Below are 24,781 nucleotides of genomic sequence, written 5' to 3'. Positions count from 1 at the left end.
AGGATGTTGTATGTTGTAGGAGTATTTCTAGATAAAATCCATGCTAACAGCATAAAAATGCCTCACATGATCATGAGGGTCACCATTTCCATCATAATTCTCATACTTAGGAACCTCTATATTCTTAGGAAATGGTAGCATGTATAAAATCTTGTCAAATGGAAGAGCACATATTGATTCAAAAGATGAAGTTCTAGGTGGCTCTTTCAAGGTTTGCAATTGTGCAAATTGTTTCCTTAATTCTCGTATTTCTTCCCTTAGGATTTTAGCCTCGATGGGCTCTCATTTGTGGATTACACATTCAACATGAAAATGTTGAGGGAGTTTCCATCCCCTTGCTGCCATGTATCAAAAGCATTGGTCTCTATTTTCCTCTAAATCTCTAAGCATTAGTTTTTGAGAAAAATTGTCTTGTTGGAATTTTATAACATTTTTGCTGGTTACTTCTTCATCAGTTTCATGATGGGATTGTCTATGTAGTGAAGGGAATCCACCCACGGTGACTTTAGGAGTCCTTGGAGGCATGTTGTTGCCATCATTGCTATCAAAACAATTTTGAGAGCAAGTCCCCCTATTCCCTTCATGGTAGGTGTAATTATTAGTTTTAGCCTATTGACATTCTTTTTCCCTAGCATACATTGCTTCCAAGATCTTTTAATTTCCACGTGCTTTTTCTTCTAAGTGGCATTAAACTTCATTGGGGTGAACCATTGTGACCGAATTATTTTCACCCTTAGGTGTCTCAAAGGGTGTATCGACTAGATTTTCAAAGCTATAAAGTGGACTATGTCGAACATCAGCTATTTGTGTTTGAGTAGATTTGGGGTCCTCCACACAAGGTTGTCCACAAGGTCACCTAGGAGGTCTCTCCAATTTTTTGAAGACAAAATAAGTATGACTACCATTACCAACATGAAATCTAGTTGTAACTGGTATGTGAGGATTTGTCTTTTCTTAATAGGAAAAAAATAGTGTTTTAGATTTCAAGATCTTATAATCAAGATTAGTCACTTGTCAAAGTATAATAGATGGCTTGTCAAACAGTGCTCAAGAACTTGTAGCACTGGTGACTCAAGGTGCGTAAAGGAGCAACAAGCTCAATGGTGAGTAGATAGTATAGAATGGTAATCAAATTTTGATAATTGATTCATCAATGATGCTTTGAGACTTACATCTAATAGACTAAACCCATATTTTCAACTTCAAACAAGAACTAATAGACAGATGTACAACTAGGACTAGGAAGGACTAGGGTGATAAGACCTTAGATTTTGAAAAGCATAACATAGACATTGTTTTGGTAGTAAAATAGTTTTAGGCAATATTTTCTAAGAACTCAAGGGATAGAAGGATAGCACAATATGTCGTATGATATAGTTTGCAGTAACTAGGTGATATTTTTCTCTTGGGTGATAGTTTGCACAAGGAAGGATGATAAACTATTCTATAGGAGTATGATAGAACTTAGAACATAGGGTAACACAATTATTGAAAAGTATAGTCGCATGATATTTCTCCAAATTATGTGTGATAGAGTGCCAATTTTGTGCAAAAAGACAAGTTTTTGACTGAAAAAGTTTATGTTTCAGCTCGCCAATCAGGTAATTTTTAGATCAGTTAGTATGAGATTTTAGTTCGTGTCAATTATGAGCATGGTTTACAAATAACATGTGTTTTAACATGTCTCAAACAATTGAAGAAGGGTAAAAAAAAACTCTAGCAATATGCATTTGTGATATCAGGACAACCTTCCTACTAATGTTACCAAGATGTTTGATTTGCAAGAATGTTAATACTGGTCAACACATTCAAAAAGTAGTAGCCAAGGAATCTACCTTAAAGTCACAGTTCATTACTCAAAACCTTGGCCCATGCTTGATACTCCTTCACCTTACACCAAGTGGTTTCCCACAAGAGATATTGGCTTTGTCATGAAAGTGCCATTAGCACAACCAAGGGAACACATATGGTGAGTGTAAAATCTTGGGGTGATCTGAGTAGTCCACTAGGATCATTCCTTGCACCAAGATGTTGAGCAAAAGAATAGGGTAGATACTAACTTAGGGTGTTTACAAATGGCTTCTATTCATAATGTTACTCTTGCACCCACTTAAGGGACACCCCACCTTGTGGTGGGTAATAGACCTCATGGCCACAAGAGCACCTTAAGTGTTCTTTCCTAGTGATCTGCTTATGCTCAAAATCCAATACACAATCACACTGAGCAAAGATAAACACTACGTCTACCAAGGTTGTGTGTCCTTGATAGACTTGAGTTTATAGTGGGTTGGAAGAGCTAGGTAACTTTCTTTTCCCCACTTGGATCATTTCTCTTAGGTTGTCCAAGAGCAGGCCCTCTAAAGGATTTTAACTAGCACAAATTGGATCCACTCTCAAGGGTCAAGATTTTTGATTCACCACAAGGGTGAAGAGCATGATCCCCTTGCTTTCATAATTCAAAGGCAAGTCAAGATTTATCATTCTCCAAAAGGGTGAACAACATATTCTCCTATTACCAAAGAACCTCAATCCCAAGTTTAATGTGCCTAAGGAATGAAAGAAACTAGTAGAATGTTGCACATGGAATAAAAGAAAAACAAGCAAGTTTGATTTTTATGCATTGGGCAACCCTACAAAAAAATGTTAGTAGTCCTTGTGCATTTGAAGCTTTGACATGCATTCTTTTTAAGGCAATTTAGGCATTGTTTCAAGCTAACAACCTATAATCACAATCATTAGCCCCACAAGCTATTTTCAAAATAATATGAAACCTATAAGTGAACCTCTATAAAATAGCTAAAGACCTACAAAAACCAATAAGTAACAAGCAACAACTGAAAAATTGATGAAATCACCCAAACAACAAGCAAGTTCAAGTCAGGCAACAAATTTTGTTGGAAGTTTATCATGAGATACTTTTCAATATAAACACACAACAAAATCTTCCTATGTATTATTTCTACCCAAGTTAGGTGATAAAACTTACTATACTAAGGTGATAGAGTATAGTATAGTCATGAAACACTATTTCCAAAATGTATCGCACAAAAATTATGAGAACTATTGTATGAAACTAGGAAAATGTCACCTGAAACTTGTCACTGTAAAATATCCAAAAAAAACTTGTGAATAGAATGTAAAAAGAAATTTGGAAAGGTAGCAAAATGAAGAGAAAAACCAAGACATTTTGCCCCATGGTAGGCACCAAAAATGTACTCTCAAAAGGTGTCACATTCTAAACCCTTCTATCAAAGGGATTCAATTAATTTAGAATGGTTGGATATCAACCTAGACCTCCCTATCCAAGAAGTGCAATAGAGTATATTTCAAGCACAAGAAGGCTCTCAGATGAGACTTATAAATACAATTCTTTTTAGTAAGTCATGCAATGGGAGGTTCCAAAGAAAAGATGCAAGAATGCAAATATGAACAAGGAGTTCCTTAATGATGCAATACAAGATGGAAGCTAAGCTAGAATGAGAATACAAAATGTAGCTATTTTAAGAAATATCCAAGTGTTACAAATCACTATATTATGTTATGGAATTTAAGCTATTGCAAAGAAATAACATTAACATGCAACTATTCTAAAAATGCCATATGATCTTTTGCTAGTATGTGACGGAATGAGAGAATGAAGACAAGTAATGGAAGTTCTCCTCAAATATCTATTGTCACTTAGGTTTGCACCCTTGTCCAGAGCCTATGCATGAGGACAACCTAGTGAAACATGGAAACAACCTCCAAGTTGTAGGACTTGAACTGTGAGGTTGAGTCTTTGGAGAAGGCCGACTTCCTCTTACTATCAGGATGCACCTAACTACTCTTGGGGAGGGAAAGGGAGAAGGAGAGCATGAAAGCAAATCTACCTAATCTAATCTAAAGAGGTGATGCACCAAAATAGAGTGTTTAGACCAATCTCTACCCATGTATGCACTATTGAATCAAAATAAAACTAAGGATATACACATTCAGACTTGCTTTAATCTAAAAACCACATGCAGATCAGAAGACCAAGATGAATGAAACAAGAAAGGAGAGATTCACTTATATATTATTCATAGGTTGAAAGAGATACAGTCATGTAGATTATAGATTTATACAAAACACCAGTAAGAGGCAAAGGATTCTTGCACTTTACACCAATGGCTGAAGGAGATAAGATAGAAATCATATAGTTCAGAGGCAAAGGGAATGTTATACTGGAATTGTAGAGCAACAATAGAGAACAATAAAGAATGATCCTACCTTTTCAATATTTACAAAGTTTTCCTTTATAGTGTAGGCATAACTAAGATTTTCCCTCCAAAACTATCCTGCAACTACCGCCATCAAGTCCTGTAGGAAACAATCATGGCAAAACCTGATCTGGATGTGGATCTAGAGGCAACGATTTCTGATCTTGGTTGGAATAGGGCCTTGAGAAGACAAAAATTGCACCATTAAGCCACTCTGACTAGGTAGATGGATTGGATCAAAGGGGTGAAGTGTTCTCCCACCTTTAGCATTCATTTACTGGTGGTTGGAATCGATCATGAAGATCAGATTCATGTAAAAATCTTGGCTTTCTTTGTTCTTGAGCACCTAAATTAGTAGAGTCAGCAAGTCAACCTAACCCTAGCAATGAGATGAGCCACGTAGACTAATGAGCTTATTTCCTTTTGCCACCTCGCAAGGTCCTCCTGAGTTGACCATGCCTTTCATCACTAACCATGCCAACTTTGCAAATTCTAACCGCAATGGTTACATTAACTGTCAGTGCCCCCTAATTGTCAATCTTGACTGGACCCACAAAGACACGTGTCACCTAGGCGCTATGTCACTATGGGTAATGTTCTTGTAGCTTTCCATAGTGAGATAGCGCCTACCGTGGATTTCCCTTGATCCGACGATCATGAAGACTCATTGTATTACTTTGCATGCCTCCATAAGGTTTTTGGTCCATGAATCCACTTGGCACAACCTAGCATCCTAGCCCCATTGATCCACGTGGTGAAAGGGTGCTATGGTGCTATACGTATCATCCTCGTAGCTTCTCATCATGCGATAGCGCCTTTTGTCAATCAGATCACATGGGACGGTGAGGACTCATCAAGTACCTTCCTATGAAGAGGGTGGTAAAATGACATCATCTAGGACACGTGTCCTCTAGCCGCTTTGTCGCATTTTTTAATTTACTTGCATTTTCATAATGCTGGGAAGCGAGGACCGTAGATTAGCCTGCATCAGACGGTGCTTAGAAATCTATAGAACTGCAAATTTTGTAAGCCAAATGGGCCAAAGAGATGCCTTTGTCATACTTCACATTGTCAAACAACTACCATGGAAGACAAGCTGTCAATACATCCTGAGAAAGTAGGCCCATGATGTCAACTGAGACAGGTGTCGCCAAACCGCTTTCTTGCATTTTTAAATTTCCTTGCATCTTCATAATGCGGGGAAGTGCCAGCCCGTGACATTGGGAGATTTGATGGTGCTCGTAACTCATACTTTCTTGATCTCTGCAACCATTTTCCATGACATCATCTGGACATGTGTCAACAACCTGCTTTCCTGTATTGTCAAAAGGTGTGACAAAGCTCAGAATGCAGGGAAGTGAGCACCAATCGATCTGCTAGCTCAGCCACCTCCTATTCATCCTATGGCCCACAAGATGAAAATGGACACACTTGCCACACATAACCAAGTCTCTATGTCACTATGGTTAAAATTCTCACAGTTCTCCATAGCGAGATAGCGCCTACCGTGGATCTAGGGAAGATTTGACAACGAGCAAGATAGATCTGACTTACCAGTGTATCTTATAATGAGAATCGACAATGTGCCAAACTGTCTAACAAGTCCTTACAGGGCCCACATTCTACACATTCATACCTTAGCTAATGAAATAGTTTACCCCTACTGACGTGTCTGAAAAATTCATCCCTGGTATCCAACGGAACATACTTGGGACCCACGTGCCTTCCGATGTTGTCGTAATGTCATTTTTTGTTTGGGGGTATGTCGCTAATGGTGAGGAAAGAAAATTTCCTGATAGTGCCATAGTGCCCTCTATTGATTTATCCAAAATTGACATCAGAGAAACAATCAGGAAAAGAGGGACCTTCCTGACACACGGCTGACAGGGGCCTTCCTGCATTATTTCAAAATCATGCATTTGGAAAATGTGGCAAAGTAGGGAACCGTAGATCATGGAAGATCTAATGGTGTGGAAAGTTGTAGGCTGATGGAAATAAAACATAAAAAAATTAATCATTCAATTTTTTTGATATTTCCAAGCCATTAAAATAATATTAAATCTGGGAACTAGCCGTTGGCAGGTAAGCATTTAAAATTCAAATTTTTGGTGGGGGCACAAAAAAAGCAACATTTATAGCAACTTATAGGTAATGTGAGCCTTCTACGCATATGACCAATGACCTGAAGCATCCATTGGGTTATAGAGTCAAAAAGATGTGGATCCTGAGCACCATGAAACCCTAACCCTACCTCTAAGAGGAAAACCTTGAAACCCCTATCTCTGCAATTGGAACCAAAGCTGAAACCTTCATCTGCAACCTTCAAAATTTCAAAACTTGCTATCTCACAGAGACAACTATGCTCGTGCACTTCTTAGAAAATAGGAAACAAATACAAAACAAAACTAAATTAACTATGTACATGGAATCTCAAACCCTCAGAAACATGGCTTGAGATAGATCCCATTGACTGGGATAGGTAGAATCTCACTGCCAGGCCAACTTAACTTTAAAGTGTTGGCCTGCTTGCAACTGTTGATCAGATAGGGACCACTCCACAATGCATCAAACTTTGAGTGTCTTCCTAGTTTTTCCCTATCTGGATCCCATTTCAGAACCAAATCTCCCTCCTTGAAGATTCTGACCCTAGCCTTCCTATCAAATCTCTTTTTGACCTACTGTTGGTGTGTGTCTAGGGTTTGCATGGCCTTACTTCTCTTCTCTTCTAGCTCCATCAGTCCTGCCACTCTTACTATCATGGCATCATCTTTAATCAACTCTAGTAGATGAGCTAGCTCTAGGGATGGGAACTCTAATAAAATTGGAATCCTTGCCTCTCTACCATATACCAGCACAAATGGTGAATTCTCGATTGATCTTTTAGGTGTTATCCTGTCAGCCCATAGTGCAGTCTTCAACTTTTTATGCCAACACATTTGGTTATCCTCTATTGTCCTTTTCATGATCCTGATCAAGTTCTTATTAGAGGACTCAGCCAAACCATTACCTTGAGGATAGTAATTTGAGGATGTGCTCAAATAGATATTATGATCCACTGCCCATGCAAAAATCTGTGCTCCAACAAAAGACTTTGCATTATCTAAAATAATAGTTAAAGGGGCACCAAACCTGGTCACAATTCCATCAAGGAACTCAACAACTAAAGATTCAGTGGCATCCTTCAATGCAACTGCCTCTATCCATCTGGTGAAGTAATCTATAGTAGCTAAAATCCACCTATGACTAGAACTAGAAGAAGGATTGATAGGGCCTATGAAATCCAATCCCCACTAAGAAAAAGGTTGATCCACTTGAATAGGATAAAGGGGAAGAGTTCCAAGCATTTGCTTTCCAGAGAAGAAGGCACATTTTTCACACTTCCTTACATACTTATGACAATCATGAAACAAGGATGCCCAAAAATAACCAGCCCTCATGATCTTCATTGCAGTTGTCCTTGCTAAAAAATGACCACCATCAGGACCATCATGAAGCTCTTTAATTATTCTTTCAACCTGGTTGATATCAAGGCATCTTAATAGGGCTCCATTAAAATCTTTTCTAAAAAGGATATCGTCAACTATGACATAAGGAATTGACTGCAATCTATACTGTCTCCTTTTAGTTCTATCTAATCCTTGAGGGTATCCATTGCCTAATAAGAAATTCTTCATATCATCCATCCAATTCATTGGACCATCATTTCTTGCTTCTTTTTGCTCTGTTAATACCATGGCAACTTCCTCATCAGGCTCTTGAGATGATAACATCTATTTACACAATCCCTTCCCTCTTACCAGCTTGGTGATTTGGATGTCAACATCATATTCCATCACTCTTGTAATCCAACTAGCTCTTTTCTCACTAATATAATTTCTCAAAAGGAATTCCTTCACACTGACAAGGGGTAATAACAAATGAATCTTATTATGAGATAGGAGGTGTCTAAATTTCTTTAAAGCTCTAATGACTACAAGGGCTTGCTTCTCTACATAACTATACCTATCTTCATACTCTTTGAGCCCTTCACTAAAGAAAGCTATGGACTGCTCTTCATTCTTGTCATTTGTTTGAGTCAAGGCAATAGAGATACTTGACTCACCACCTAAGGTATAAAGAATAAAATCCTACTCAAAATTTGGATTCATGAGAGTAGGGGCTGAGGCTATTGCTGCCTTGATCTCTTATAAACTTTCCTTCCCTTCCTTGGTCCATGCAAAGACTATACCTTTCTTGAGCATAGTTGTAAGGGGTTTCACCATGGTAGCAAGATTAGGGATAAACCTTCTCACAAAATTTATCCTACCAAGGAAACTTTGCAATCCTTTCTTGTGTTTAGGAAGAGGAAGAGCAAGTATTGCTTTTTTCCTCTTTGGATTAATGGTTAAACCATCCTTAGATACAATATTTTCTAATAATTTCCCTTGGTTAGTAGCAAAGATACACTTGCCTAGGTTAAGGGAAACCCAAAACTCTCTACACCTTAAGAATACTTGTCTGAGATGATCAAAATGATCATCTACATCCTTTCAATACATAGTGATATCATCAACGTAGACTAATACAAATCTTTCAATCATATTCTTGAAAGCCATCTGCATTTCCTTTTGAAAGGTAGCACCTACATTAGTTAGTCCAAATGGCATCTTACAATAAGCATAAGTACCCCACTTGGTGGTAAATGCAGTCTTGTATCTATTAGAATCCTTAACCAGCACTTGATTGTAACTAGAAAATCCATCAAGAAATGAAAATATCTTTGATCCACTGACCTTGGACAAAATCTACTCCATAGAAGGGAGAGGATGGTGATCTTTAAGGGAAGCTTGGTTAAGGTCCCTAAAGTCCACACACAATCTAATCTCTCCATTATTATTCCTAATAGGGACAAGGTTTGCTACCCATGATGAGTGCTTGATAGGGAAAATTATATTGGCCTTAATCAATTTGGATAGATCCTTTCTCATTAGGGGTTCAATCTTGGGATTCATTGGTCTCTATTTTTGTCTTGCTAGTTTTACATCATCAAATAAATCTATAGTATGATGAAATAACCTTGGTTCAAAGCCCTTTAAGTCATCATATGTCCAAGCAAATATATCATTAAATTCTTGACATATATGAATGAAATTGTCTTGCTTAATTTCAAAACATACCTTCCCCATGTTTAAGGACTTTCCATTAGCAACCATGATTGGAGTATGATCATCTTCATCAGCAACTAGGTTCATGCCTCTACCTCTTGCTTGATCATTAGGGTTAAAAACACTTTCTAAGGTAATGAGACCCTTAGGCAACTTGTTAGAGCTGAGATGAATGATATGATCACCATATTGATCCTGCAGTCTTGACTGATTTCTCTCTAAAAATTCTGCTCATTTTGTAAGAAGCTCACAATTTGTTCATTAGACTCAAACACTTGCCAATGGATGTTTTTCTCAGGGATGACAGGCCTTACTACCACTCTAATTTGTTACTTCTCCTCCCCCTCAAGATTCCCTAGAACATCATAAGATGCACCTATTGTTGCAAGTCTATCAGCATGCCTGTTTTCCTTTCTAGGGATGTTTTGAATATTAAATGCATTGAAACCTTCAAGCAAATTCCATAATCTATGTTTATAAGACTTGAGCAAACCATTTTTGGTGATATTCTGATTTCTCACTTGATTAACCACCAACTCACTGTCTCCATACACCCTTAAGGCTTGGATTCCTCTTTTTTGAGCAAGTAGGAGACCTTGAATCAAGGATTCATACTCAGCTACATTATTTGTGCAACTAAATTGGAGTCTAAAAGAGAAGTAGCACCTTACTTTTGCAGGAGAAATCAACATCACACCAGCCCCTGATCCAACCTTATTCCTTGATCCATCAAAGTACATACTCCATATCCCACTCATATCTTATTTAGTACCCACAAGATTGGGAACTAGAGCATCTTTCTCCAAAATAGAATATGTACTGAGACCTATCTCAAGGGTCTCTGACATAGGGTCAAATTGATATGCATTAGCCCACTCATCCAAGAAAAAATTAGGTATCTCTACTAGGTAAGTGGTGGGCTCATTCACTATGTCATTCTCATCCATCTCTAGGATAGGGCAATTCATGTTGATGGAGTTGGGGGTGTAAGATTTAGTATGATGGAGAGCTTGAGGCTCTGCTCTAATTGAAGCATTGGCTTCATATCTCATCTTGAAGGACATATATGACCAATCAAAAGATATGTAACCACCTATTTGGGCGGCAAAGTCTCTTGACAGACAGATGGCAAAATATGGCTTGACCTCAGCAACATAGATATTGTAATGTCCTATTTTTGGGACATTTATATATTTTCCCATTTTCATTCGTACAACTTTGATAATCTTCCTATGTCCTAATTCTTCTCCAAAGTTGATTCAATATATATATAATTTTATTATAAGAGTCATGTCCTTCCATTATATCAATAATAATAATATAATTATATATTTATATTAATAAATTTTGATTAATTAATATAACTATATTAATAAGTATATCATTTATATTTTTTATAAGATATAAGTATTAAATATGTTATATAACATTGTACATTTATAATAACATATTCAAATATATATTGTTATAAATATTAATTCTTGTATTATTAATATATATCATATTGATTAGTCTATTAATCAATTTATTATTATTATCATTAGTTATTGATATTATATATGTTCAAATGTGAATATATTATAATCTTCTTTGGTTTCATAATGTAATTATAATATTTATTATTATTCTTAATTATTATCATTATATAATATGTTATTCAAATATTCATATATCCTTAAATTTGGGGTCATGACAAGTTTTCCCCTCTCGAATTTGCTTGTCCTCAAGCAATAATCACTTTCATATTTGTTCCACCTCATATAAAAAAATTGGCTACTAGATCCTATTCAAATTTTTACTTATTACTTCATTCTATTCTGTAAAGAGCCACACATGTAGTATGCATTTGAATGCGAAGTATACATATGAATGCATGAGGACACAAAGAAAACACAAGGCATACACATTGATGCATGAAGACACGAAGTAGACATGATGTAGACACATCATACATAGCCTTGATTAGATCCTAAAGTGTATAATGACTATACTTCTTCGTTACGCTTATAAACCCTCCAACCACAAAATAAGCATCAATACATGCATATATATAAACTTCAAAGAAATTTGAATGGTATTAAGTTAATCCAAACCAATTCCATGCTAAGCTCAAGAGTGTAACTTTGGCCCCCTTGGCCCCAATGGTAGGTATTAGTCATCCACATGAGGTGGTCTACTTAGTGGATTGCTTGATTGGCTAGAAAGGTTTTTGTGAAAAGAAGTCATTACTATCTTTCCCTTAACTAGCACTATAATAGGGTGTCCTAACCGCTCTCCCTTGATTGCAGACTCCATAGAAAAGTTGTAGGATTCCCTTACTATCTTCCACTTAACTAGTACTAAAATACGGTATGATAGCAGCTCTTCCCTGATTGTAGACTCCATAAGAAGGATAGATACCCTTATAGTCTTCCCCTTAACTAGTACTACAATAAGGTGTCTTAACAGACCTTTCTTAATTGCAGACTCCATAGAAAAGTTGAATATGGCCTTTCCCTTAATTGATACTACAATAAGGTGTCTTAACAGACCTCCCTTAATTGTAGACCCCATAGGAAAGTTGAATATGGCCTTTCCCTTAACTAATACTACAATAAGGTGTCTTAACAAACCTCCCTTAATTGTAGACCCCATTGGGAAAGTTAAATATGGCCTCTCCCTTAACTAATACTAGAATAAGGTGTCTTAACAAACCTCCCTTAATTGCAGACCCCATAGGAAAGTTAAATATGGTCTTTCCCTTAACTGATACTACAATAAGGTGTCTTAACAGACCTCCCTCAATTGCAAACCCCATAGAAAAGTTAAATATGGCTTTTCCCTTAACTAATACTACAATAAGGTGTCTTAACAGACCTCCCTTAATTGCAGACCCCATAGGAAAGTTAAATATGGCCTTTCCCTTAACAGATACTACAATAAGGTGTCTTAACAGACCTTCCTCAATTGCAGACCCCATAGGAAAGTTAAATATGGTAGGGTTTCTATATAGTCTTTCCCTTAACTAGCACTACAATAAGGCATCTTATAGACCTTCCTTGATTGTAGACTCCATAGGAAAGCTACTTGAAATCCCTAAATAATTTCTCATCTTCTTAATTTACATTAATAAGGTATCCCTAAATGTGAATCAATTTATAATACATTTATTAATATCATTACATATTAAGCTATTCAAGTTATGATTTTAAATAAAATAGCATTTGCATTATTTAATATATAAAATCATATCTATGCATCTCATTTTAATGGGTTTCACTTCTAACCGTAATCTTTAAAATACATAAATTCAATATGTAATATCAAATCTTTCCCCATAATGAGTTATATTTTTCTATCCACAATATATCAAATATATGTTTATATTTATAATCATAATATTAAATCTAAACATATAGTCTTTTGAAAGGATAGAAATTCTATATATATTCATTTTTAAAAATAAATAAATAAATTTCAATATGTAACTAGTATAATATAACATGATTTAATTATAAAATAATTAAATACTTTTACCTTACCTTATAAGGTCACTTACCTTGACTCCCTCTTTAATAATGTTAATTGGTTCAGCTCGACCTCCACGGTGGTCTATCCTTCATATCGTATGATGTGGTGGTCTTAATACTGTTGTTCTCCTTCAATATTTTCACATTATTTTCCAAAATGTCATTCTCACTTTGAAGCTTCATTACTTGATTACGGGATTCACTTAGGGTTTTTTTTCCAGGCCTGCAACTTGTGTGGTGTGTTCCTCTTGTATAATCCTTAAGTTTGGTGGGTCCCTCAAACCTGACTTATAATGAGTCCTCAAATTTTTTTTCTTTGAGTGTTATAGTTTTCTAAGAAATTTACTATGTGATCTGGCTACCTGACCACCAATACTATATAGCTACTTTCTATTTAGTCAGAACCTCCAATGATAATCATAGGTAAACATTTCCAATATTAATTCTTAATCGCTCAATGATAATCATAGGTAAACATTTCCAATATTAATTCTTAATCGCTCAATGATAATCAATTATGAATCTGTCAATGATAATCAATCTAAGATCTTCGATATGTTTCTCATTATTTGTGCTGGCCGCATAGTTTCTTTAACATCTCTTTGAACTTCTAACTCCATACTGATCTAGAATGACACATCATGTGCTAACTCAGGAAACCTGATAAAGTTTGTAAAGTATATGTGATAATTATTTCCATATGTTTGATTTGCCTCTGCCTTTTTATGTTTTGTTCCTTTCGGTGGCTCCATGGTGTACATTAACCAAACTTCTTGATGCAAATTAATCTTCGTTTTCAAAATCATTGCTACTTAACATATATTCATTGCTAACTTAAGGAAAGTTTGTCGGGCTCTTTTCCATGATATTAATCCCTCATGATCTTTCTGAAGAAGTTCTATAAGAAAACGGTCAGCTAAGAAATTGGTGCATCTCTGTCCAATTCTGAGAGGATTTGGTCCAATTAGTGACCCATCGCCAATCTAGTACTAAGTAGCATTCAGAGTGTAGATGACATTGTCTTTTGGATAAGCAGCTGGGGACTTGGCACAGATGAGTTGAATGCTTGTCTGAACTAATATCTTATTGAGCTTGATCCTCAGCTTGATACCTTAGTTACTTGGCCTATCTTATTTTCTCATCCTTGCACCCTATATTAAAGATTGGTGTAGCCAATGATCCAGATCAGATTAATTAGCAGCAGCTTGCTGAACCTGTGCAGATTTTTGTACAAAATCATGTCCATTTAATTTAAAATATATTAGCTTTTCTTCAGATGTATTTCTTTTTTTCTTATATATTGCATATTGATTGGGATTTTTTCTGCAGGCATAATGATAATTTCTATGACACACAGGTTGTTGATTACTTGATTCATAATTGCACAATTTGGACTCATGACCTCCTTAATCATTTATGGTTGAGCGGTGGCTCCAAGACTGAAATACTCCCTCTTTGTATCCATTTATACTCTCATATGCATTAGAGTTTAGTTCTCCTTGGTATCATTTTTTTGAAAGATGATCTACGATACAAAGATGGTATGTTGGAACATTGTCGAATATCTCTACCTTATTGCTAGGTATATTATATATCTTTCTTTCAATTGCATGATTCGATTCTTTATAACTTGAACATCCAACAATATTGCTTCGTAGTGCCACCCCAAAAATTTTCGGCAATAATGAAAATTTTAGCAGACACCCAATAGAATGATAGCATGCAGGTCCTCAAGAACTTATTGAATTTTATTAACACCCATGCTATATGTTTACCAAAAAGCTTTATTCGGTAGATACAGTATTGTGAAACTAGTTAAACTCAGGGTAAATATAAATGTAGTTAATTACATTTCACTTTTTTCTCATATGAAATCACTAAATATCTTTGATATTTTTTTTTTTTGTAAAATGTTATTTTTTCCAACTTTACAGGATGATAAGATCGATGCTCTAATACCAATTGTAATGTCCCATTTTTGGGACATTTATATATTTTTCCATTTTCATTCGTACAACTTTGATAATCTTCCTATGTCCTAATAGTTCTCCAATGTTGATTCAATATATATATATATATAATTTTATTATAAGAGTCACGTCCTTCCATTATATCAAGAATAATAATATAATTATATATTTATATTAATAAGTTTTGATTAATTAATATAACTATATTAATAAGTATATCATTTATATTTTTTATAAGATATAAGTATTAAATATGTTATATAACATTGTACATTTATAATAACGTATTCAAATATATATTGTTATAAATATAATATAATATTGTAGTATTTTATATTAATTCTTGTATTATTAATATATATCATATTGATTAGTCTATTAATCATCTAGTAATCAATTTATTATTATTATCATTAGTTATTAATATTATATATATTCAAATGTGAATATATTATAATCTTCTTTGGTTTCACAATGTAATTATAATATTTATTATTATCTATTTATTATTATTCTTAATTATTATCATTATATAATATGTTATTCAAATATTCATATATCCTTAAATTTGGGGTCATGACAAATATCTTGGGTTATAGTAAAACTATGGCATGCATGTAAGGCCATCTCCACATTCCTAAGGATCCCTACAGTCTTGAAAATACTAGCATCCAAATGTAGTACATCCCTAACAATGGGCTCATATTTCATTCCCAAAGCATCAACAACACTCCTAGGCATCACTGAACTGCTAGCCCCTGAATCAATCGTGCAATTATGGACTAGTTTACCCCTTATAATTAGAGAAACATAGAATGGAGGAGGTCTAACCTTTTTACTTGTCTCTACCTCCGTTGATTGTTGTACTAGACTTGTGGCACTTTTCATGCTAAGTGTTTGATCCTTTGGTTCAATTCTTTCCAATTCTTCCTGCAGCAACCTCTTTTGCATGGGTATAGTAGCAACAACATCCCACATGGAGATATTCACATTTGTCTTCTTCATTTTCTCTACCACACTGAATGGCATAGTAGGTGCTTTCGTAGAAGCTTTGGGAGCTGCAATTGTATGAGGTTGAGAAGGAATAACCTAAGGATCACTTGTATCTTTTCTGCCATGGTTCTGCCTTTGCTATTGAAAGGCACTTGATTGATTATTTTCTATTTACTCATGAGATATTGCATTTGAAGTTGAGGCCTAATTGAGGGGAGGAGGGATAGCATCTTCCATAGCTCTTCCTTTGCTTCTAGTGTTATGAGCAATGGAATCCTAGTTTACATTACAATGCTCCTCCATCTGATGATTCATAAAAGAGCAATCACCCTGTCCTTGCACATATGAGGCATCCTTAAATTGGTCCTCCTTGTATGATTGTTTTGCTCTAGGTTCTTGGACTGTCAAGGCCATAAAAGATTCAGCCTTTTGACACATGCAATAGGAATAGGAGTAATTGCAGGATGGACAAAAATCCTGATCTTGGGCATGTTGTTTTGAGGGACTATGGCCTTACTTTGATTTACATTTGAGGTTGAAGCCTGGCCACCCTGCCTACTCTGATCAAAAGAATTGTTCCATCTATTAGGATTTGGAGGCCTACCACTATTGGGAGCTTGATATTGCAATTGATGATGCTTACTACCTTGAGCTTGCTATCTTTCTAAAGTCACCACCTTGTTGCTCACTTTCTACATCATAGAGAAATTATCCTCCACCCTCTTCCCTTGATCTTCTAACTTCTTCCCATGATCTTGCAAATTTTTCTCTAGGTTCTTTTCTCTTTTATCCATATTCTGCATTAGAGATTGCATCATCTCTTTGATTTCATCTATCCCATTTGAAGATGTGGAAGCTTAGGGGACTGGGACAAGGGATTAAGATGTAGAAGTTGTGGGAAGGGGAGCCATTGCTGGTTGATGATTTGGAACATCAGAGAAGAAGGGCATAGGAGGCCTTGGAGCTAACTTACCTCGTATCAATATATTTTATGCCCTTATTGCTATGTCGTAGGCATTAGGCAAGGTATCTCCTCCCATAGTTTGGATTGTAGTGGCAATATAATTGTTAAAGGCTCTAAGGTAATGCAAGAAGGCATTACCAGGGGTAGGCTTCACAGAAATAGGTATTCTATCCCATGTCTTTTGAAATTTGTAATTAAAATCAGTCATACATTCATGGGGGCCTCTTTTTAGAGTAGTCAACTGCTCTAAACGTGACAAATAGTCACTTTTATCCTCAAACTATTTGCACAGTCTTGCTCCTAATGCATCCCAATCTATTATAGAACCATGAGCTAAACCTCTATACCATTTTAGTGCTTTTCCTTTCAAGGATGAGGCTAGGAGCCTAACTACAACATCATCCTCTATAATACCATGGATATTGCAGACATTTGTGACCTCTTAGATATGTTCTAAGGGAGAGATCGAAGTTTCACCAGTAAACTCTGGTAGACTTTTGAGGGCAGCTACTGGTATATCATGTCTTTGGGCTAATAAGAGAGGGCTCCCACCATTAAAGGTGGCAAAAGTATGAGCTCTAGGAAATGCCATATAGACAAGTGATCTATTGATATGTATTGATTGCAATCTAGGCTGAGATCTAATAGCAGGAGGAGTAGAGATAGATCTTGTAGGTGTATTTTTTACTATTGTACTCCTAACTTGTGATAAAGATATCCTACTCTTCCTTCTTCTAGGGTTTGACAATGAAAGCTTTTGATAATGAAACTTACCTCTAGATGATGCCCTTGTTTTAGTTCTAGGCATGAATCACTGCAACTTTGGCTTGGAACTAGATATGTATTGAATCTGAGAGTTCCTAAGTACTTTGAAGAATGAGCCTCTTGAAGTCTTAAACATCGAAGCTAGTACTATCTCCTCAGTATTGATCTTGAAATCTTCTCTTTTGACACCAGTAGGCTTGGAATTTTCTGAAAGGATGTCCGACCGAGCATGCCAAAAAGTGTTGTCACTTAGGTTTGCACCCTTGTCTAGAGCCTATGCATGAGGACAACCTAGTGAAACATGGAAATGACCTCCAAGCTGTGGGACTTGAACTATGAGGTTGACTCTCCAGAGAAGGTTGGCTTCCTCTTACTATCAGGATGCACCTAACTACTCTTGGAGAGGAAATGGGAGAAGGAGAGCATGAAAGAAAATCTACCTAATCTAATCTAAAGAGGTGATGCACCAAAATAGAGTGTTCAAACCAATATCTACCCATGTATGCACTATTGAGCCAGAATGAAACTAAGGATATACACATTCATACTTACTTTAATCTAAAAACCACATGCAGATCAAAAGACCAAGATGAATGACACAAGAAAGGAGAGATTCACTTATATATCATTCATAGGCTAAAAGAGACATAGTCACACATATTATAGATTTATACAAAACACCAGTAAGAGGCAAAGAATTCTTGCACTTTACACTAATGGTTGAAGGAGATAAGATAGAAATCATAGGATTCAGAGGAAAAGGTAATGTTACATTGGAATTACAGAGCAATAGTAGAGAACAATAAAGAATGATCTGAACTTTTCTAAATTTACAAAATTTTCCTTTATAGTGCAGGCATAACTGAGATTTTCCCTCCAAAACTATGCTGCAACTACCGCCATCAAGTCCTGCAGGGAACAATCATGGAAAAACCTGATCTGGATGTAGATCCAGATGCAATGATTTCTGATCTTGGTTGGAATAGGGCCTTGAGAATATAGAAACAATGCCATTAAGCCACTCTAACTAGGTAGATGGATTGGATTGGAGGGGTGGAGTGTTCTCTCATGTTTAACATTCATTTTCTGGTGGTTGGAATCGATCATGAAGATCGGATTCGTGAAAAAATCTTGGCTTTCTTTGTTCCTAAGCACCTGAATCAGCAGAGTCAGCAAGTCAATCTAACCCTGGCACCGGGATGAGCCACATGGACTAATGAGTTTATTTCCTTTTGCCACCTCATGGGGTCCTCCTGAGTTGACCATGCCTTTCATCACTAACTGCACCAACCTTGCAAATTCTAACCGCAATGATTACATTAACCGTCAGTGCCCCCTAACTATCAATCTTGACTAGGCCCGCAAAGACACATGTCGCCTAGGCACTATATCACTATGGGTAATGTTCTCATAGCTTTCCATAGTGAGATAGTGCCTGCTATGGATTTCCCTTGATTTGACGATTGTGAAGCCTCGTCATATTACTATGCATTCCTCCATAAGGTTTCTAGTCCACAAATCCACCTGGCAACCACCTAGCATAACTTGGCATACTGGTCCCATTGATCCATGTGGTGAAAGGGTGCTATGGCACTATATGTATCATTCTTGTAGCTTCTCATAGCGCGATAGTGCCTTCTGTCAATCAGATCACATCAGACAATGAGGACTCATCAAGTACCTTCCTGCAAAGAGGGCAAGAAAATTACATCATCTAGGACACGTGCACTCCACCCACTTTGCCACATTTTTTAATTTACTTGCATTTCCATAATGCGAGGAAGTAGGGACCATAGATTAGCCTCCATCAGATGGTGCTCAGAGATCTATAGAATTGTAAATTTTGTAAGCTAGATGGGCCAATGAGATGCCTTCATTGTACTTTGCCTCATCTGAAAACTGCCACAGAAGACAAGATGTCGATACATCCTTAGAAAGTGGGCCCATGATGTCAACTGAGATAGGTGTCGCCAAACTACTTCCCCACATTTTTAAATTTCCTTGCATCTTCATAATGTAGGGAAGTGCCAGCCCTTGATCTAGGGAGATTCGATGGTGCTCATAACTTATAATTTCTAGATCTTTGCAACCATCTATCATGACATCATCTGGACACATGTCACCAACCCACTTTATCGCATTATCAAAAGGTCTGACAAAGCTTAGAATGCGGGGAGGCAGACACCAATCGATCTGCCAGCTCAGCCACCACCTGTTCATCCTATGGCCCACAAGACAGAAATAGACCCACTTTCCATGCATCACCGAGGCCTTATGTCACTATGGTTAAAATTCTCGCAGTTCTCCATAGTGAGATAGCGCCAGCCATGGATCCGGGGAAGATCTGATGGCGAGCAAGATAGATCTGACTTACTAGTATACCAACCAATGAGAACTAGCCACATGCCAAACTGTCTAACAAGTCCTCATAGGGCCTACATTCTACATAGTCATACCTTAGCTAATGAAATAGTTGACCCCTACCGACACGTCTGACAAATTCATCCCTAGTATCCAACAGAGCATACTTGGGACCCACCTACCTTTCGATGTTACCATAATGTCATTTTTCATCTGGGGGTATGTCACTAATAGTGAGGAAAGAAAATTTCCTAATAGTTCCATAGCATCCTCTGTTGATTTATCCAAAATTGATGCCAAAGAAACAATCAGGCAAAGAGGGACCTGCCTAACACGTGGTCGACAGGGGCTTTCCTGCATTATTTAAAGATCGTGCATTTGGAAAATATGGGGAAGCGAGGAACTGTAGATCATGGAAGATCTAATGGTGCAGAAAGTTGCAAGCTGATGGAAATAAAACATAAAAAAATTTATCGTTCAAATTTTTTGATATTTCCAGGCCATTAAAATAATATTAAATCTGGGAACTAGCCATTGGCGGGTAAGCTTTTAAAATTCAAATTTTTGGTAGGGGCACAAAAATAAGCAACAATATCCAAAAAAACCTATCAGAAAACCTACAGCATAACAATATTCAAATGGTGGATGGATCCTTTGAGGGGGAAAGATATCTCACTTTTAAAGTCGTATGGATGGTAGAGATTAAGGTGAAAATGATGGATGATCAATGGTGGAGTTTGAAAAGAGGAATGATCCATGTGCACACATAAGTCAAACAATAGAATATAAGTTGACTTATCATATAAGAGAAAAGTCACAAGGCCTTTTCTTTTAATTTGAGAATTAAAAAAGGGACTTTATGCATGCACTTTAAGTGGGTTAGAAGAATAAGATCTTTTATTTAATTAAAAGGGAATATGTTCTTTCAGTCAAATAATGAACTTAGGATAGCATAGTCAAACTATAGGTTATAATCAAATTAAATGAATGTTAGCAATTTGGTCTAGATAAATGATTATTTAAATTATCCAAAATGCTAAGAAGGGGGCTAATAGTCAAGTCTACTTGGTCCCAAACATCATTCCTATATTGTTTTAGCCTTTTATTCTTGGATGCATATGTCTCCTTAATCTAAGACACTACTAACTCTGAATCACCAATAACATGCAGATTTTTAATTCCATGATTTGATGCAATTTTTTATCCCAATAAAAGTGCTTCGGATTCTGCAATATTATTAGTACATGTAAAATTTAAGGTAAATGAATACCTAAAAGTGTTTTTATCTCGATATATAAAAGTCACTATTACCCCTAAGCCTTCTTTATAATTTGCTTCATCAAAGTAAATAGTCCATAAGTTTTGTGAGTCTAAACAACTTGTTACCTCTTGCACAATCAATGGGGGTAATTTATAAATTTCTCGAATGAAAATTTCAGCTCTAAAATCATTATCCTTGGTATGAAACATGTAGCATCTTTATGAACATTATCTTCAACCATGTGAGTGACCCTTGGTTCTCTATCAATTTTGATAGCTTTATCTTCTATGTAAAAAGTAGTATAAGACAAGTCACATTATACAATACCTCCCATTAAGGCACTCCACTTTCTAGAGAGAAACATTCCATAATAAGGAGGAATATCAACTACTAGGACAATCATAGTCAGGTCAACATCAGGGTAGGCAACTAGTCTTTAAAGAAAGGCATTGATCATACCTATGATAGACACTTCCCTTGCATTCATTTCTTTACACCTATCATGTTCAGTATCTACTTAAAAATCAAGGGCTTCCAAAATATTCAAAGGCATAACAATGTTTGATGCTCTTGAGTCAATCATTCACCATCTATTTTATATATAATATCTTTTAATGAAAATATTGGATGGCTTACCCGCAACATTGTTTACAAATTTGTTTCTCAGATTGTAGGTACTATGCACTTGAGCTATCATCTATGTGGTGATCTTTTCAATCTCCTAATTGGATGGTTTTCTCAAGTTCATATGTTTTATACCTTACATCGTATTGCACACCCTATCTTCATCTTGATCTTCACCATCTGAGAACACTTATCGATGGTGTAATTCATAGACATTTCTCTAGCTCACAACATCATTCCTAGATTCTTCTAAATTAGATTTGTCACCATTGTCACACAATTTTATCAAATTACATCCTACATCCTCATGACCATTTTCTTCATCTCCTTCTTTATTTTGTACATTCTAATTTGCAAAAATGGATTAAGCAACTACACAATATGTAGGGGAATGGCATAGAATACACCAAGGCATATCATCTATCATGTTCACCAAATTTCTTTGTAATGGATTTGGTTTACCATTTTCTTTATCATTCTTAGCAGGAGGAATTACAAGCTTCCCATCCTTCCATTGTGTTTTGTAAGAATTTTTTTTCATTCTATTCTACCTATTATAATTATTGTTGAACTAGGGCTTATCATCAACATTTGGCTTATTGACATGGTACACTAATATATTCATATTCTTGAGTAGATTTAAAAATTGACCCATTGTGTCATCTTTAGGCTTCTTACCCACAATATGATTTTCACCTTCTTTCTTATTACCCCTTGAATTAAACAATTTTGGGTCATCCCTTCTTCCCAACATACCATATTCTTTTCTATTATTTACAATATTCACTGCCAATTTGTAGGCACCTGTTAGTGATCTAGGATACTTGTCCCTAAGAGTATAGGCCATCTTACTATCAAATGCATTGAATTAAGTCATGAAACATACATCCACCCTTAGCCTCATTATTTGAAATAATTTATACATCCCCTTTTGAAACCTTACATTAAAATCAAAGTTTTACCCATTTCAAATCTATTTTATATTGCTGAAATCATTCAACATAAAACTAACATTTGTATTGTCACCGTATTTCTCTTTGAAAATCTTCTCGAAGTCATTCTTTGAACTGATACTATCATCAGGCAACCTCCTAAACCAATCCCTAGCATCCTCTATTAATGAATGTACAAACAATTTCATTACTAGATCCTCATGCTTTACCTCATAATCATTGAGCATGTCTATGAACTTTATAAAGTGTTCTTCACTAGTTATGGCATTATTACTTGAAAAATTTATGACCTTATCTTTGAAATCATTAGAAATAGGTTGTGGAAACCCATGAATGCCTATAAAAGATATCTATTTATGCTTCTCCATATAAATGGGTCATCTTTATCTAGACATATTTCATGTGCTAACTCCAAAAAAATGGGTTTGTACTAGGATTTGCATCTATTGAGCCATAGGGATTTGGCTACTTTTAGTAAAAGATGAAACAAGGCCTGACTAAGATATGTTTTACCTAATTATTGCTAGTACACAAGTATGAACAAAGGATGCAACTTGTAAGGACACACTTGGCCAAGATGCTAAAGTGGAATTGGATTTAATATAAATTGTATTTTCCTTCTAGTCTTAGCTGCTTGGGCTTCATTCTCAACCTTCTCAAGCCCTTTGGATGAGTATTCTCTTTCCTTCTTGTCCTTTTCCAAGTCTAAATCTAGTTTAGGCATGACATAACTTGCATATTTTTTAGGAAGAACTTGAGTCTCATTTATCTATATCCCTACAACCTTTTGTTTTCCTTTATCAAGATTTCTCACAGCTAAGTATATGACTTCTAGCTCAATAGGTTTATAGGGTTGGACTTGGGATATGATAGGTCCTTCTTTTTCATTTAGGAAGTTTTCTTGTTCCTAAACTTTTGATCTCAAAGTTTCAACATCTCCAAACACATTTGAATGAACTTTGGAGGACCTCTACTCCAACTTCTTATTTTGTTCCTTTCGAGCATCCATTCTCCTAAAAAAATTATCTGTTTCAATAAGAGTGTTCACTGTAAAAAAAATTATGTATGCATTTAGCCTCTTCTTCAACAACCCTTCTTTTGAGGACTTCTACTTGAAAAAAAAAGTCATCATGGTCTGTGGTCGTTTCTTTAGATTCTATAGGGTCATCCATATCTATCAGATTTCTTTCAATGTATAGGGCTTTCCCAAGATTTGGCCAATTAGATTTAACACTTCTAGGTTTGAGACGATAGTTCATTTCTTCTACAATAATTGGTTTGAAAATAATATCTCCCATAGATGATATCATTTTATCTTGGTAAATCCTATCTCCATGATAATGTGTTGTGAAAATATTAGGTCCAAGAACCTAGTAGTTTCAAATTCAAAACTATAGGATAAAACTTCCTTCTTGATTGAGGGCTGGTATTATGGGTTATCTCTTTCCTTTTGTGTATGATTGGATTCCCCTTTCTTCTTTGGCCAATATTTTTGCCACATTCTGGTAAATCTATATACAAAGGGACATCTGGGTTTTCCCTTACATGTGCTTGTGTATTCTTCCTTTTATCAACCATCTTAACTTTAATATAAGCACTAGTTAATAAAACCTAAGATAGAGTCAATGCCCTTTAGGAGAACATATTTATATTTAATGGCTAAAGAATAAAAAGGAAATGGGAAAAATAACTTTTCAAAATAGATTTGACAAAGAACTCAACCCAAATGATTATACTATTTTATACTTTTGGAATGTAACTCTATTTGGAAAATAACCTTGCAAGCACATTACACATTATATGACTTCTATTGTATGAGTATATTTATGAACTCTAAATTTTTGTTGCTCAAATGAAACCAATACCAAAGAAAAGTTTTAAAAGATAATATAAATATTACTACATATATATGACACACAACAGGAGTTATAACACTTCAAAGTTCTTCTCTCTCGTAGGCCTCCCCTATAGAGTCAATATTTTGTTGGCTCATGATTTA

The sequence above is a fragment of the Cupressus sempervirens genome, chromosome 7, assembly GCF_028749045.1.
Source record: "Cupressus sempervirens isolate cs-2001-9-10 chromosome 7, ASM2874904v1, whole genome shotgun sequence".
Classification (NCBI taxonomy): Eukaryota; Viridiplantae; Streptophyta; class Pinopsida; order Cupressales; family Cupressaceae; genus Cupressus; species Cupressus sempervirens.
This window is presented reverse-complemented; position numbering follows the sequence as displayed.